A 14515-nucleotide genomic window follows, 5' to 3' on the forward strand; every position below is an offset into this window, starting at 1 on the left:
TGAAGCGTGCCACAATTTGTAGTTTTTTTCCTCAATTATTACACAAATCAGTTGTGTCTGAACCAAAAGTGTGACAAAGTCTACATATTAGGATCAAATTAATGGAGATAATGCACTTTTTACATTCAGAGGAGAAAGCAAAAAAATATTCTTCTAAAAGGGGAAAGGACAAAAAACATGTAACTAAGGGAAGCTTTATTCAATCAGAAGAGGAATATGATTAGGAATGAGTGAATCGATTGAAGGCAAAATCAAATTTGCATGAATCCTATGATTTTTATGATTTGCCTTGTGTGAATTTGCTGGATTGTAGAGGGTCAGGAAAGGGGTTAAAAATAATAAAATAATACAAAATAATACAATAGTATGCTCTCCTTGATGATCACCTACTGTATCTTGCCACTACAGCTCACTGCTGGGTCCTCTTGCTGATTCTCCCCAGGTCCGATCTCTTCTGGCTTCCCTGGTAGATGATGTCCTCTTCCCCATATCAAAAGAAGGCACAGGCTATTTGCATTAGTGATGACTGAACACTAAAATGCTTCAAGTGGTCGGTACTCAATTCGAGTAACAAATATAATGGAAGTCAAAGGGAAACTGGATCATTTTTCTGGCATACCCTCAAAGCAGGTCTGGGGGTCTGTAAAATGGCTGAAATGGATGGAAACAGAACTCAAATGGAATGGGAACAGCATGTGGAAGATCCCAGGTTGCATTTCTGACTCCCAGTTCGCAGTTGGAAATAATATTGTCAGAGTATTACTACTATTGTTAGTATTTTAAAACATACAAAATTGAAGCTAAAATAGATTTTACAGGAAAATAATGTTGGGAAACCTTCTTTACTGTATAATGACATGTATAAAAGGCAAATTAGAAAAGTGAAGAAAAAGAAGTTGACTCCTTCACTCCTTAGGCTATGTTCACATGTAGAGTTTTTGCTGCGATTTTTCACTGTCATAGCGTTCAATGTCGAAAAACACTTCAAAACTGCTGAAAGAATTGACTTGCTGCTTCTTTCAAAAATGGAGCAGTTTTACATTTTAGGCAGAAGAAAAAGAACAATGGTGTGAAATCTCCCAGCTTTTGCTGGTGCTGTAAAAATCAGTTTTAATTTGCCTAAAACTCATGAAAAAACACTACAAAACTGTAATGTATAAATATAGCCATAATAGCTGGGCAATCTCTCACTGTATTTTACCATATTTATATAAAGGAGGGATTGCAATACCCCTTGGAAAACACATAGAGGAGGGCCTCAGAATACATTTTTTGACATTTTTAAAAAGCGTGTGGCTCCTACAGTGATAAAGCCTATGTACCAAGCATATGGGTGGGAGACTGTGAATTTCCGCTTGCTTTCCAAGGCCTAGGGTAGGGACAGCTGCTCACTACACTGGGTACAAACAACAAAACATGATTGCTGATGGTGTTTGTGAAGGTTCAACTACTGGTGCAGGGCAGAAAGCATTCTAGGTAGGGGATTGGCAAGCACATAACATGGGGAAGAGGCAGTGGTTTCACCCTCAGATATTGACTGTGAAACCAGGCTTTTGGCCCACCTAGTCAGGTCCTTTGATGACATGTGCCTAAGAATGCTGGTAGTGGTCAGCCTAGTCATAGTCAGGACCCTGCTGAACTTGTTATGGCACAGGCTGCAAATGACCATTTTTTATCATCTGCACTTTCTTTAAAAGCGCCAGACTGAGGAACAACAAACCTTTGACCTGTGATCTGGCATGTTTGTGCTATGGGAAACAGTATAACGATTACTCCCACTGTCCACACTACTGCCTTCTCATATCTTGGCAGTGCTGCTAATCTCTGATAATCCCTCCTTCTCTGCACTGCTATCCTTATTCTGCATGTCACCTTCCCAGTTTGGGTCAGTGACTTCATCGTCCACCACCAGAAGTGTTTCACTTCTGCACTCTGATCCTCCTCCTGCCTTGTTGACTTAACAACATGACTTGTTGGCAACTGTGTCTCACCATCATCCACCCTTTGAGATAGTAATTGCTTTGCCCTACCATCATTTTCTTCTGACCGTGGGTGCTCAAATATTGGGGCATCACTGCTCACAATCTCCTCATGTTTCTCTTGAAACGTGAATGGCGAGAGGCTGTAATAAATACGTGCAAATGTAAAGAGCTCCTTGGAATGTCCCAGTGTAGGATATTTTGTCTCCTAGGATTCACCATGGTGGGAGGAAGCTAACAGCAGTATTATTAGGGAATAGAATAGATTTTTCATCTTGCAGCAGCAAGAACTGTAAGACCGTAATCACTATAATAGACTGTCTCCTCTCCAGCAGCTCTCCCTACACTGTTTCCAGGATAGAGTGAGCGAGTAATTGGGTCTTATACAGACCTAATGTGACAAGAGGAGAGAGAAAGAGATGCGCTGTGTAACACCCAGTGGTGAGGGTGGAATTAGTTATTGCCCGGAGGCTGCTCACCTGATGGGGTTGTGCAGTGCACCCTTGCACTCCTGGTTAAAGCAAAGAATAGTCCACAAGGGGACCGCTGGAGACTGGACCTGTGTATGGAGCCTGGAACCAGCATGAAACTAATTCTTCCGGGTAGGTCATGTGAGCGCACGCGACCGGAAGTGGAATCACCTGAAGAAGACAACAATCAACTGTTGAAACGCGTAGTGGCCATTAGAGGGTTTTCAAATAAAGGTTTGATTATAAATTTTACTCACCTGGTCTTCCTGCTTCCTAGTGCTCCTATCTGACCGCCACCTTGCTATCCACTTATACAGACCCAATGACAGTCACAGTAATGGCAGTAGCCAACATGGCTGCAGCATTAGCATGATTGGCAGGCAATCCCTGCATGGTTAGTGGCTGAAAAACAACCCTGAAACATGCGGGGCAAGGAGTTGAGCATGCCGCTTGAGCACCATTGATGCTTGATCAAGTATCAAGCAGTGGCAAGCATGCTTGTCCATCACTAATTAACAAAATTTCATGGGCAGATTTGAGTGAAGTGCTGTAATCAATTTGTTCATCAATATATATTACATATTAACAATGTAGCTAGAAAAAAAATAAGTTAAGCAGGCAGGGAATTTATCATCTATTTTGGAGTATGTTTATCAATGTACATCATGTGCAGAATTATTAGGCAAGTTGCATTTTAGAGGATTTTTTTTTATTATTGATCAACAACTATGTTCTCAATCAACCCAAAAGACTCATAAATATCAAAGCTAAATATTTTTGGAAGTTGGGGTGTTTTTTTTAGATTTGGCTATCTTAGGAGGATATCTGTTTGTGCAGGTAACTATTACTGTGCAGAATTATTAGGCAACTTAATAAAAATCAAATATATTCCCATCTCACTTGTTTATTTTAACCAGGTAAACCAATATAACTGCACAAAATTTAGAAATAAACATTTCTGATATGCAAAAACAAAACCCCAAAAAATTAGCGACCAATATAGCCACCTTTCTTTCTGATGACACTCAACATCCTACCATCCATAGATGCTGTCAGTTGCTGGATCTGTTTACGATCAATATTGCGTGAAGCAGCCACCACAGCCTCCCAGACACTGTACCGAGAGGTGTGCTGTTTATCCTCCCTGTAGATCTCACATTTTATGAGGGACCACAGGTTCTCTATGGGGTTCAGATCAGGTGAACAAGGGGGCCATGTCATTAATTTTTCATCTTTTAGACCTTTACTGGCCAGCCACGCTGTGGAGTAGTTGGAAGGATGTGATGGAGCATTGTCCTGCATGAAAATCATGTTTTTCTTGAACGATACCGACTTCTTCCTGTACCACTGCTTGAAGAAGTTGTCTTCCAGAAGCTGGCAGTAGGTCTGGGAGTTGAGCTTCACTCCATACTCAACCCGAAAAAGTCCCACAAGTTCATCTTTGATGATACCAGCCCATACCAGTACCCCACATCCACCTTACTGGCGTCTGAGTTGGAGTGGAGCTCTTTGCCCTTTACTGATCCAGCCTCTAGCCCATCTATCTGGCCCATCAAGAGTCACTCTCATTTCATCAGTCCATAAAACGTTTGAAAAATTAGTCTTAAGATATTTCTTGGCCCAGTCTTGACGTTTTATCTTATGTTTCTTGTTCAAAGGTGGTCGTTTTTCAGCCTTCCTTACTTTGGCCATGTCCCTGAGTATGGCACACCTTGTGCTTTTTGATACTCTAGTAACATTGCAGCTCTGAAACATGGCCAAACTGGTGGCAAATGGCATCTTGGGAGCTTCACGCTTGATTTTCCTCAATTCATGGGCAGTTATTTTGCGCCTTCTTTGCCCAACACGCTTCTTGCGACCCTGTTGGCTACTTGCCAGGAAACGCTTGATTGTTCGGTGATTAAGCTTCAAAAGTTTAGCAATTTCAAGACTGCTGCATCCCTCTGCAAGACATCTCATAATTTTTGACTTTTCAGAGCCCGTCAAATCTCTCTTCTGACCCATTTTGCCAAAGGAAAGAAAGTTGCCTAATAGTTAAGCACACCTTATATAGGGTGTTGATGTGATTACACCACACCCCTCCTCATTACAGAGATGCACATCACCTGATTTACTTAATTGGTAGTTGTCTCTCAAGCCTATACAGTTTGGAGTAGGACAACATGTATAAAAATAATCATGTGATCAAAATACTCATTTGCCTAATAATTCTTAATTCTGCACACAGTGTATATGTGAAAACAGTTGCAACATATAATAAGCAGTGTGCACATTATTTGTCAAAAAACTGCAATATTTTTGATGCTACCAACAAAACTGAAGATACTTTTAAATATTATTTTTGGCACTTGGCTAAGTAAAGCAGTGGTGAGGTATAAAGGCGGTGTACTGTAATCATCCCCTTATAACCAAGTTAAAATTTTACTATAATGTTTTTCACAAATTTCATATTGTTGTACTCAGAAAGTGATGATTTAATATTGCATTGTATTGTTTTATTGCCATGTACTCACATGGTCCAGGATCACCACCAGAGCATATTATCTGAGCTGGCAAACTGTTCTGTCAATTGTGTTGCCACATATTGTCTGTGTAATTGACTCTAGGAATAGCATTCCCCGCTGTAAATCCTGCAGAAGGAGGCTATGTCAGAAGGCACCTTGAGAGTAAGAGAGACGTGTTGAAAGTTTGAGCGGACGTCTGGACTGGGACAGTTAATGAGTGGCTTACCAGTGGATGTGAGAAAGGGAAACATCTTGGACAGAAGCCTAAGGATGGATGGAGGTGTGAACACACCACTTTTTAGTGATAGAAGATAGACAGAATTGGGTGCTGTAGCTAGATGCGGTCAGAGGGGTCACAGGTGATGGCATAGACATAGAAGCTGAGTAGACTGAGGGATTGTTGCAAGGTAGCCTACTTACCAAAGTGTAAGGTGGGCTTTACACGTTGCAATATTGCTAGCAATTGCTAGCGATGTCCAGTGCGATAGCACCCGCCCCTGTCGCACGTCCGATATATGGTGATTGCTGCCGTAGCTACGGCAGCGTCACACGCACATACCTGCTTGGCGACATCGCTGTGACTGCTGAACAATCCCTCCTTCAAGGGGGAGGTGCATTCGGCGTCACAGCGATGTCACTGCAACGTCCCTAATCGGCCGGCCAATAGAAGCGGAGGGGCGGAGATGAGCGGGACACAACATCCCGCCCACCTTCTCCCTTCCTCATTGCCGTTGGGATGCAGGTATGGAGATGTTTGTCGCTCCTGCGGGTTTACACACATCGATGTGTGGAGCTGCAGGAACGACAAACAACATCTTACCTGCGGTCGAACCGACATTATGGACATGAACGACGTTACACAGATGAGTGATATTGTACGCTTCTGTGCTCGTTCATCGTCACACCTTGGATTTACACATTGCGATGTAGCTACAGGCGCCGGATGTGCGTCAGTAACGACGTGACCCCGACGATATTTCGGTAGCGATGTCGTAACGTGTAAAGCCCCCTAAGTATCTAGGACAGATCTGTTACAGGGCTTGTGCTTGATAACAATGGGATGCACAGATACATCAGAAGATGAGCATCTATTGCTGACTTTGGAGCCACTGTCACATAATACTAAAGTCGATGGTCCCAATTCATCAAGACCAGTGTTGTTCATGTTGGTCTTGATGAGGGGCCGTGCTGGAGTCATGAAGTCTGTGCATTGAGTCAGAAATCGCAATCCAGTACCTGTCATGAATTAGATGAGCTGTGGCATACTAAGCCCACTGTATACCAATGTTGTCACTTTTCAAAGCTGTTATTATTATTTTTATTATTATTATTATTATTAATAATAATAATTATCATAGCACCATTTATTCCATGGCGCTTTACAAGTGAAAAGGGTATACATAAAAACAAGTACAACAATTATTAACAGTACAAGACAGACTGGTATAGGTGGAGAAAGGACCCTATCCACGAGGGCTCACAGTCTTCAGGGGATGGGTGAGGGTACAGTGGGTGAGGACAGAGCTGGTTGTGCAGTGGTGTACTTGTCTGAGGGTTATTGTAGGTTGTAGGCTTGTCGGAAGAGGTGGGTCTTCAGGTTCCTCTTAAAGCTTTCTACGGTAGGAGAGAGTCTGATATGCTGGGGTATAGCGTTCCAGAGTATGGAGAAGGCACAGGAGAAATCTTGTATGCCATTGTGGGAGGAGGAGATAAGAAAGGAGTAGAGAAAGAGATCTTGTGAGGAGCTGAGGTTGCATGCAGGTAGGTACCGGTATACTAGGTCACAGATGTAAGGAGGAGACAGGTTGTGGATGGCTTTGCATGTCATGGTTAAAGTTTTGAACTGGAGTCTTTGGGCAATGGGAAACCAGTGAAGGGATTTGCAGAGTGGTGAACTTGGGGAATAGCGAGGGGAGAGGTGGATTAAGCGGGCTGCAGAGTTTAGGATAGATTGGAGGAGTGCAAGAGTGTTGGAATGGAGGCTGGAAAGCAGGTGGTTGCAGTAGTTGAGGCAGGAGATGATGAGAACATGTACTAATGTTTTTTCTGATTATTTGTTAGGAAAAGCACGGATCTGGGAAATGTTTTTGAGTTGTAGTCGGCATGAGGTGACGAGGGCTTGGATGTGCGGCTTGAAGGATAGAGCAGAGTCGATGGTTACTCCAAGGCAACGAGCTTGTGAGACTGAGGAGTGTGAGCAGCCATCAACTTTGATGGATAGGCTTGGTGGAGGAGTTGAATGAGGAGGAGGGAAGACAATGAATTCTGTTTTGTCCATGTTAAGCTTTAGGAATCGTGCAGAGAAGAAGGATAAAATTGCAGACAGACATTATGGGATTTTGGTTAGTGAGGAGGTAATGTCAGGTCGAGAGAGTAGATATGTGCATCATCAGCGTAGAGATGATACTGAAAGCCATGGGATTCTATGAGCTGTCCAAGGCCAAAGATGTAGATGGAGGACAGCAGAAGTCCAAGAACTGAACCTTGGGGGACACCAACGGATAGAGGGCGAGATGAGGAGGTGGTGTGAGAATGGGAGACGCTGAAAGTTTGGTCGGTTAGGTATGAAGAGATCCAAGATAGGGCCAAGTCTGTGATGCCCAGAGATGAGAGAATCTGTAGTAGGAGAGAGTGGTCTACTGTGTCGAAAGTAGAAGACAGGTCCAGAAGGAGGAGGACAGAGTAGTGTTGCTTAGCTTTGGCGGTTAGTAGCTATTTGGTGACTTTAGTTAGGGCATTTTCAGTAGAGTGATGCGGTCAGAAGCCAGATTGTAGCCGTTCAAAGAGGGTGCAGGAGGAGAGGTATGAGGACAGTTCAAGATGGATATGCTGTTCCAGTAGTTTTGAGGCATAGGGGAGAGGTGATATGGGGCGGTAGCTAGACACAAAGGATGGGTCAGGGGAGGGATTTTTGAGGGTGAGGTCATCGAAGCATGTTTAAAGCATGAAGGGAATACACCGGTTGTTAGTGATAGGTTGAAGACATGGGTTAGGGTCGGGATGTGGACTGCGGTGATGTTGGGGAAGAGGTGCGTCGGGAGTGGGTCAAGTGCACAGGTGGTTAGATGTTTTCTTGAGAATGGAAAGATGATTTTCTGTTATGGTGGAGAAGCTGGATTTGGAGGAAGAGGGCTGAGTAGCTATGATGACGGGCTGTGGGGATTGTGGGCCAAGGCTTGCTCTCATGTTATAAATCTTCTGCTTGAAGAAAGAGCCAAAGTCTTTAGCCGGGATGAGAACAGAGGGAGGTGGTACTGGGGGACGGAAGAGAGAATTGTGGCATGAAAGCTTTTATGAATCAGGTTCTATATCTTTTCCATTGATGATATGCCTTGCACATATTCTGTAAACATGGAGTTTGGACCCTTGTAATTTCTCCTTGGGAATAGTCTATAAACTCTGTTTTGATATTGTTCCCATCAGTCTGTGCTGAGATTCTTCAGCAGAACATTATAATATCAGGATCATCCTGATAGAGATACTAATGAGAATAAACTTGACTACTTAATGCAAAAAGTGCAACATAAATATTTCAGCAAGCAAATGCAAGGACATCTCCAAGGCATTTGTATGTTCTGCCTGTATCTGCATGGGTTTCCTCTGAGTACTCTGTTTTTTACCTTCAAAGATATACTAATAGGGAACGTATATTGTGAGCCTGTAAATATTAAAGAGGATTGACAGAAACTATGAACTGGTACACATGAAGGGTGGATTTTTTTTTACTTTGTTTCTGCCTTTTGAAGCTTTTTTTTTATGTTCTAATAATTTTTATTGTTTTAATATTTTAGTATACTACAAAACATAGTAAGAAATCTGGTATATATAATCAATTTTAACCAACCAGGAAATGCACTGGATAAATAATTTAATTCATAAAAATGTTTATTTTAAGATTAAAAAAGAATAAAAATTCATACAATCATGATCATAAGTTTGGAGAGAATATACAGGTGAAAAAGATTTCCCTGGGTTAGTCTCATAAATATAAATTATATTTGTTGGTATGAAACACTGAGTATAAATGAAAAAAATATTATTATAATCCTTATAAACAACTGGTGTAACAACAATTTCATACAAGTGGGGGATCAAATCAATTTCATTACTAGTATAAATATTAAATAAATACATGAATAAATAAATAATGTTATAAATAGACACCATAATACCAAAAGTTACCTCACACTGATCATATATCATTGTTTAAAAGGATTATATGAATGAAAAATATAATGTCTTCAATGTGTCTATTCTATGTGAACTATATGTATCAATAAAGTGCAAAGTGCAAGGAATCAATATGAAATTTCCACACAAGGATACACATAGAAACTATGCAGTGATAGAGAATACACAGCGCATAACATAAGGATAATCAGGAGCATCCCTGGGGTCCCCGGTAAAAACCTTTTGGCCATTTTTGGTGTTGTTTAGTATTCACTAATCACCTGATCATCCTGAGTTATGTTATGCGCTGTGTATTCTCTATCACTGCATAGTTTCTATATGTATCCTTTAAGGAGCATTTATCTGACAGGAGAAAACCAATTCCTCCACCATGGGGGTTGCTCAGGTGAGGGCGCAGGGTGCGGAGGGTGAGAAAGATAGAATCCATCTGTGATGGTAGCCTCCATCTTGAAAATGACAGTATGTCTTTAAGAAATGTCTGAAGACATACTGTATGAATTCTGTTTTGACTTCTGAACTGCATTTACTATAGCTAAGCACATTATTCTTGAGAAAGACACAATAAAGGTTTGTGAGACAGATATAGGCAGATACCCCCACAGACACCCCCTTCTATGGCAGTATACCCAGATTATACAAAACAAAGGATGCGTCAATTTGAAATGAACATCCAATTATAATAGCAGATTGATCGTTAACCAATCAATATTATACGGTTGAATGACCTATGAAATGCTTGTTTTATACCTTGTGTTTTGTATGCAACCTATAAGATGCTTACGTTAGGGATATTATTGCTTTGTACCATCCAAAATTTCTACTCTATAAATACCAGTATTTCCTTGAATTAAAAGGAATTTTGTTATAGCTAGAGCTGCTGGTGTGTGTCCTTTTTGCTCTGTCAACGGCATTCATCTGAGACACGCGGAGGATCCCAGAATGGCATTAGTCCCCATAGTTGCTGTGACACATCATAAGAAAGTGCAGCTGGAGAGGCTGTTAGAGGGGGTGAGTCAGGTTTCAGTAATGCCAAGCAAGGAAAGTTAGTGATAAAAAGGTCATGGATGTATGAAAGTATGTTGCAAATAGAGTGTGCGTTCCATTGAGCTACTGTTAGAGGGATTTGGGAAGCGGGGCCTTGGTGAAAGGGTATGAGGTTAGAAAGGTTGTGAAAATTTGTGATAGATCAAGCATGGGAAGTAGAAGTGACTGTGGGGATGTGGTGAGGAGGGCCAGGATTTGGAGAGATATCTGGGGCAGTGAGGAGAAGCAGAGGGAGTGTTAATTGGTAGAAGAAGGAGAGGCCATGTGGTGTGTCTGGAGACAAAGGGTTTTAACATGAGGAACAGATCTGAGGAGGATGTGAGGTGGGTGGGGAGGTTGGAGAAAGTTGGATGGAGAGGATTGAGATGACCAGTTCATGTCTAGGTGTAGGGATTAAGAAATATACATTGTGAAAACCATATAAGGAGATGAAGGTAGTTGAAGCTTTCTTATGGCATTATGATGTACATCTTTAGTGACAACCACTTCTTAATTGCTTTGCAACATTCATTATTCTCAGATATCGGTACTTCTGGCAGTTATGAATTCAGGCATAAGATAATGTAACCATCATTTTAAAGGAAATAGGTCTGATATTAATTTTTTTATGGAGCGGAGACAAAGTGATTGACAGAATTTTCCATTATCTTAATGATAAAATATAAAAATTAAAGGATATGAATGTACATGTAATAATAATAATGATGATGATGATGATGAAAATAGCAATACTTATGACAATGATTATTATACTTACTATATATAGGGCACAATTGTTAGACAAGCATTCATTATCCGCTATTGGAGCTTCTTGATGGACACTATGATTTTGCCGGCAGCAAATAATATAGGCAAAGTGTGTTTGAAGGTCGAGGTTCTTTTTCCAGGTATTCATCTTTACATGTGTAAGAGCTCTAGGTAATTTGTGAAAATGTGTAGCATATCTGACAGCCACCTGCTTCAGTGGTCATAGATTAATAACACCTGACCAAGCATGAAAGCATGCTGAGGCCATCTGCCTCTTCCCATAACACGGTGCATTTCAGCCTCTTCACCAATGCTGATTTTCATACAGCTCAAGCAATAAGACATTTCCTAATTTCATCCTACTCAACCTGACCTAGATATGCTGGAGAAATATATTCAATGTGTATTGAAGAAACACCATTGTTCTTTATTAATGCTGATTTTTGAATGTCAAAGCCAAAGCAAAGACTTTCATCATCCAGATTGCATTATGGTGCTACTAGGTGTGAATCTTGTGGGCACAATTAGAGAAATTGCATTTTTAAAGTGGCTATTGCCAACATTTTTAAAATATTTTGCTTGTAGACAAAAGTTTTTATTTTGTGCATGTAGTCACATTTTTTGCATTTATTTCACAATTTTTAAATGTATGCAACAATTTACATGCCGATTAGAGATTACAAGGTCAATCCAGTAATACAGTGTATAAAGTTTATGCTCCATAATATTTGGCACAAAATATTGCTATACATATACCACAGTCATAAAGTGTTCTAAGGAATATTAATCAGTCAACATTTAATAACAATTTGACACAGGTTGAAAAACATTATATCTAAAGATAAGCTGAACTGAAAAAATTCAAGTTTGCAAACTGCCAAATTTTCCCCAAAAATGTCATTTATACTAAATAGATTTGTGCAAATTTCAATACTGGAAAGCTTGTAAGTAGTGATGGGTGAACCCCCTGATGTTCATGTTCAAAAGCCTCTTCCAAGCTTTTTGAAACATTAAAGTTTGGGGTTGAAGATAAAGCGAACTTGTGTCATAACCCCGAACTTGGACTTTACAGTTATGGGATGAGGCGGGGGGGGGGGGGAGGCTGTAAAATAAATAATATAGTTAATAATAAACATTGTCATTATACTTACCGCTCCCACGACGCATCCTGCAGACTATGTCTACCGGCCGCTTCTGCTTCCAGGTCCGATCATTAACTTCCGGTGGTATTCACTCCACTGCTCGTCACTCGGCAGTCTTCGACTGTTTTCGGCCTTGTTCGCGGTGATGTCAGGGTTCAACCGAGTCCATGCCTTAGCCATGGATTGAACTATGACTGTCACTGTAAGCCTGCTTCTTGCTCTGTAGTGACGTTTGTCTATACAGAGCGATGAAGCAGAGCTGACATTACCTGTGGACTGCGTTGGACAAAGGATTTTTTTTAATAAAGATGGAGTCTCTAAATGTTTTTTTATTTTATTTCTAATAAAACATTTTTTTCTATCTGTTGTGTTTTTCTTTTTGCTGTTTACTAGGAATTCATAGTGACCATGTCTAATTTGGCGTGATACCATGAATTTCAGGCTTAGTACCAGCTGAGAATACAAAGCTGGTATAAACCCCTTTATAACCCAGCGTGCCACCGCCATCAGGGCCGCTGAACGAGCCAGGTAAAACGCCTGGAAATGGTGCTAAGAAACAATGCACCATTTCCAGGGGCAGCTGCGGGCTGTGGAGAGTCCCAGTCCCCAGCTGCCTGGTTTTACCTGACTGGTAATCAAAATATGGTGAGACCCCACGCATTTTTTGTTATTATTTTTTTAAATAATTAAAAAAAATTAATGGGCTTCCCTGTATTTTGATTGCCAGCCAAGGTAAAGCCAGGCAGATGGGGGTAGCCGTCCGCATTATCTGCGCTGAGAATAAAAAATACTATGGAGTGCTATGTTATTTTTTTTAATTATTTATTTATTTTTTACATTACTATATGTGTGAGGGACCCAACAGCCAATCACAGATGCTGTCACGCAGAATGGGCATCTGTGATGGGATGTTGGAGTAACCTGGAATCTGCCCATATATCCTAGATGCTAGAATGTATGGGCTGGTTTAAGGTTACTCCAGCATACCATCACATATGCTCTCTCTGTGATAGCGTCTGTGATTGTCTGTTATTTTAACAGTAAAATAAAACAACAAAACAGAGATTTTTTTTTTAATTCGAAATAAAATAGAAGATATTTAGGACTCCATCTTTATTACCCTAAAAAAACAACCTTCGACATAGTCCAAAGGCGGGCGAGCATCTTCAGCTCTATTGCATCTGTGCGAGGAGACAAACACAGGTCTGCTCACACAGACTCAGCTGAGAGCTGTCAGAGACTTCACCCATTCACAGCTGAGGCTGGTCAGCTGTGCCCCCAGGTAACCTCGACTGACACCACTGCAACAGTGCTGTAAAGTGAGCACTTGTCGGCAGTGAGAGTGCTGATGTCAGAGTCAGGGTTAGCCGAGGACACAGCTGATGTCACCGCTTTCACCGCTGACAAGTGCTCACTTTCGGCAGTGTTGCAGTGACGTAACAACATTTACACCAGACTGGTCACATGGCTACGACATCATGGAAGGTCCTGTAACCCACGAGGTAACAACATTCACACCAGACTAGTCACATGGCTATGACATTATGGAAGGTCCTGTATACCACTAGGTAACAACATTCACATCAGACTGGTCATATGGCTATGATATCATGGAAGGTACTGTAAGCCACTAAGTAACAATATTCACACCAGATTGGTCACATGGCTATAATATCATGGAAGGTCCTGTAGTCAGTGTAGGTTACCCGAGGGCACAGCTGACTGTGTCTGCTCGTCTGTGTGACCACACCTGTGTTTGTCTCCTCGCACAGATATAGCAGAGCTGAAGAGATGCTTGCCTTTGGACTACATCTGATGGTTTTTTTTTACAGCCTCTGGACCTGAACTGGACCTGAACTGGACCTGAACTGGACCCAAACAGTAACACAACGCTCGTGTTTGGGACCTTGTGTGTGAACACTATGTGTTCGGTACGAACCCCGAACTTTACAGTTTGGGTTCACCTATCCCTACTTGTAAGTGCTTGGAAAGTACATATGAGGGAGAGGAGAGATAAGAACCCCAAAGAGCGTAAGAGATTATGTTTTAGAGGCAAGCGAGAGTGAGAACTCTGCTAACCATAGGAACTTACACTGCACAGGAGAGAGAGAGACTATGAATATGGAGATGAAAAATGACCCTGCTGTACAAAACTGTGCTCCATCAGGAACTGCTGATCTGTGTTGGCCCAGGTACTGACCACAATGTACAAGATATGATAATACATAGGACGCCATAGCTTCAGGGCACAATGGCGAGGCCTGCGCAGCTACACAAGATGACATTATTCTCCTCTGTGATGCTTCAGCAGTGTGGGAAATGGTATGGGCAAGTTTATTTCCTTTCTTTCACTAACCCACAAATTGAACCTAAAATATTTGAATTGGTATGAAATCATAAATTCCAGGAAATTCCATTCAAACTTGATCTCTAATGGT

At 41.3% G+C, this 14515-nt stretch overlaps 1 long non-coding RNA gene across 1 annotated transcript; it reads right to left on the minus strand.

Moving 5' to 3' along the window:
- Positions 1–416: 416 nt before the first annotated feature.
- On the minus strand, positions 417–11092 carry LOC142295505 (uncharacterized). Its single transcript, XR_012751477.1, has 3 exons — positions 10946–11092; positions 2459–2620; positions 417–480 (listed from the first exon to the last, which is right to left on the minus strand). It is a non-coding gene; the product is annotated as an uncharacterized LOC142295505 (long non-coding RNA).
- Between the last annotated feature and the right edge of the window lie 3423 nt (positions 11093–14515).

Source organism: Anomaloglossus baeobatrachus, chromosome 3 (assembly GCF_048569485.1).
Source record: "Anomaloglossus baeobatrachus isolate aAnoBae1 chromosome 3, aAnoBae1.hap1, whole genome shotgun sequence".
In the NCBI taxonomy this organism is placed as follows: domain Eukaryota; kingdom Metazoa; phylum Chordata; class Amphibia; order Anura; family Aromobatidae; genus Anomaloglossus; species Anomaloglossus baeobatrachus.